Raw genomic sequence first — 3,627 nt, 5'->3', positions numbered from 1 at the left:
CCAGGATATAAGATTTGGTCCGAGGAAGACCGCAAAGCCACCCGTGGAACGACGATCGTCGCTGCAGCCGGCCCAATCCGCGTCAGTGAACACACTCATGAGGACTGAAGGCGAGCGCCGAATGGATAAGCCGGTGGATACTGTTCCTCTGACAAAGCGAAGGATTCTTTTCACTGCTTCCCAATGTACATCAGTGGGACGTGACAAATACGGGCACACTTTGTTCACTGCAAACGACAAGTCTGGCCTTGTCAGTGTCAAGTATTGCAACGCGCCTACCGTGCTCCTGTACTTGAAGGCATCATCCTCATTTAGTGCTTGGCCAGACTCCTGGGTGAGCTTCTCATGTGTACACATCGACGTTGGAACTAGTCTGCAATTCTCCATGTTTGAGCGTTCCAGTAGATCGAGTGCATACTTCTGCTGAACAAGGTTGATTCCCCCGGAATTGCGGATTACTTCAATGCCCAAGAAATAATTCAATGGACCAAGATCCTTAATAGGGAAGGTAGCAGAGAGCTGACAGAGCAGGCATTCAACCGCCCTCGTGGAAGAGCCAACGATGACTATGTCGTCAACATACACCAGCATGTAAAGAGTGACACCATTTTCATGAAAGATGAACAACGAAGTGTCTGCTGCAGACGGCACAAAACCAAGTTGTTGAAGACGATCATGAAGCCGAGCATACCAAGCATGCGGTGACTGCTTCAACCCATACAAAGCCTTCTGAAGCTTGCAGACATAGTGCGGACGACTCGGATCTTGGAACCCCAGCGGCTGTTGCATGTATGGCTCCTCCTCAAGAATTCCATGCAAAAATGCGTTGCTGATGTCCACTTGACGAAGATGCCAGCCACGGAAAACAGCCAGGGAGAGCACCAAACGCACTGTAGCAGGCTTCACAACAGGAGAGAAAGTATCTGAATAATCGATGCCATACTGTTGAGTGAACCCACGAGCGACCAGGCGAGCCTTGAACTTGTCAAGAGATCCATCAGATTTATGCTTGACTTTGAACACCCATTTGCACCCAATGATATTCTTGCCAGGCAGCCGCGGAACCAATGTCCATGTGTGGTTGTGCTGGAGAGCAGAGTATTCGGCTTCCATGGCGGCGCGCCACTGGTGGTCGGCAAGCGCGTGTTGATAGGACCGTGGTTCAACATGAAAAGCGCGCCGCCGAGGATCGTAGCGCACAGTGCCGTCCGTCGGCACCAGCTTCTTGACGAGTTGTCGCGAAGCCGCGTCTGCATGCGATGTGGAGCTGCAGGAGCGCCGGCCACAGGCGTTGGAACAGCCTGTAGCTCAGGAAACGCCATGGGAGTTGAGTCCTGTGCCGGCTCATCGGCCGCATCCGGAGACGCAGGGGAGGCTGGCCCAAATTCGAGGGAGCGACCAGAGGGCTCGCCTGGTGACGTATCGTCCTGACTCGACCCGCCTGAAGGTGACCGAAGTGGAGTGCATGGTGAGGCTGATCCAGTGGTGGGCGTCCCTCGGCTGGCTGCAGGCGTTGCACCAGAGGGTGAAGACGAGACAGAGGGATCTGAACCTGCACAAGAATCAAGGCTAGACGAACCATCAGGAAGCAAGGTTAAGTCATAGTTCCGCATGCGGTCATTAGCAATAACTGGCTCGGAACGAGGAAAAACAGATGGTGGCGTGAGGAGGAGTGGTGGCGTGGGTGTTGTGCATGCAAAAGGAAAAACTTGCTCGTCGAAAACGACGTCACGAGAAATGTAGATATGACCCGTTGAGCGATCTAAGCATTTGTAGCCTTTGTGCATGGAGCTATACCCAAGAAATGCACATTGGCGAGACTGGAAAGCAAGCTTGTGATTGTTATATGGGCGCAAGTTTGGCCAGCATGCACAGCCAAAGGCACGGAGGAAAGTGTAATCAGGCTGTTCATTTAGGAGACGTTCGACTGGTGAAGAATTTTTCAGTGTACGAGTGGGCATGCGATTTATAAGGTAACAGGCAGTCACAAATGCTTCTCCCAGAATTTTACAGGGAGAAAAGAGTGTGCAAGGAGAGCAATGCCGGTTTCCACGATATGGCGGTGCTTCCGTTCAGCGATGCCATTTTGCTGGGAAGTATGTGGACAAGTTACTCGATGGGTGATTCCCTCACGATAGAAATATTTAGAGAGACGACGATACTCGCCACCCCAATCGGTCTGGACTGTTTTAATCTTGGTGTTTAACATGCGTTCAACGCGCTTCTGAAAAGTGTAGAAAATTTGCTCTACTTTAGATTTGCATTTAAGAAGATATATCCAGGTGAAGTGACTATAATCATCAAGAAAACTCACATAATATTTAAAACCCCCAACCGAAGTGGTTGCTGGCCCCCATACATCAGAATGAATAAGTTCGAGAGGTGCATGGGTTACATGAGTAGAATCCCTAAAAGGCAACTGATGGACTTTAGCACGTTGACACGCATCACAGACACTAGATTCGACAGATGGTGCACAAGCAAATTTATTTAACCTAAGAACGGACTCGACGACACTTTTGCTGGGATGACCTAAGCGTTGATGCCAAAGATCATGAGAAAGCTTCATGCTGGAGAGCGCTCGACGACTGGACACGAACGACCTGAGGCTTAGCACCGGGTAGAGACCGCCACGACATCTACCTTGAAGAAGAACCGCCCTCGTTGCCCGGTCCTTAAGATAGAATCGATCAGGGTGAAATTCAGCAATAGCATCATTATCAGAGGTTAACTTGTGCACGGATAAAAGATCTTTGCTAACATGTGGAACATGCAATATGTTGCAAAGATAGAGTGGACGTGACGAGCCAGAAATAGCAGATTGACCAATATGCGAAATAGACAAACCTGTACCATTGGCGACTTGCACTTGATCTTTGCCGTGGTAGCGCTCCTGGATGGTGAGCCTGTCGAGGTCGCCGGTCAGATGATCGGTGGCACCCGAGTCCATGTACCAGCTCGGATACTCGACGCCGCCGGAGTGCACGGTGTTGCCGGAACGCTCACGGTTATCTTCAGGCTGATAGGCATGGTTGAAGCGGTTCCTGCAGTGTAGAGCATCATGGCCAAACTTGGAGCACACCTGACACTTGATGTACTTGCCGCAACCACGGCCACGGCCTTGACCGCCTTGACCGCCTTGGCCTCCAACTTGACCTCCGTGGCCGCCGCGCCCGCCATTGCGCTGGCCATCAGAGTTGCGTGCTGCAGAGTTGGCGGAGGAGTGGAGTTCGCCCACGGACGCCTGCTGTTCCATGCGGAGCTCGGCACTGACGAGGAACGCGTAGAAGCTGCCAAGGCTGATCGGCTCCTCGCGAGCGGTGATGGAGGCCACCAGAGGTTCAAATTCAGACCCAAGACCGGCCAGCATGTAGCCGAGGATCTCGTCATCGCCAAGAGGCTTGCCAATGGACGCCATAGCATCAACAAAGCCCTTCATCTTGTTGAAGTATTCAGTGGCGGTGAGGTCCTTCTTCTTCAGGTTCGACAGCTGAAAATGCATCTGCATGAGACGCGCCTTGTTCTGCGAGGAGAACATGTCATGGAGGGCCACCCAGACGGCGGCGGAGGTGGTCATGAGTGTCATCTGACCAAGCACATCCTCCGTCATGGAGCCCAGCAGTGCAA

The 3,627-nt window shown here is 52.1% G+C and overlaps 1 pseudogene; it reads right to left on the bottom strand.

Moving 5' to 3' along the window:
- Positions 1–3,261: 3,261 nt before the first annotated feature.
- Positions 3,262–3,400, bottom strand: LOC123073106 (uncharacterized; annotated as a pseudogene).
- Between the last annotated feature and the right edge of the window lie 227 nt (positions 3,401–3,627).

The sequence above is a fragment of the Triticum aestivum genome, chromosome 3B, assembly GCF_018294505.1.
Source record: "Triticum aestivum cultivar Chinese Spring chromosome 3B, IWGSC CS RefSeq v2.1, whole genome shotgun sequence".
NCBI lineage: Eukaryota > Viridiplantae > Streptophyta > Magnoliopsida > Poales > Poaceae > Triticum > Triticum aestivum.
Note: the sequence above shows the minus strand (reverse complement) of the source record. Positions and strands in the feature narration are given on the sequence as shown.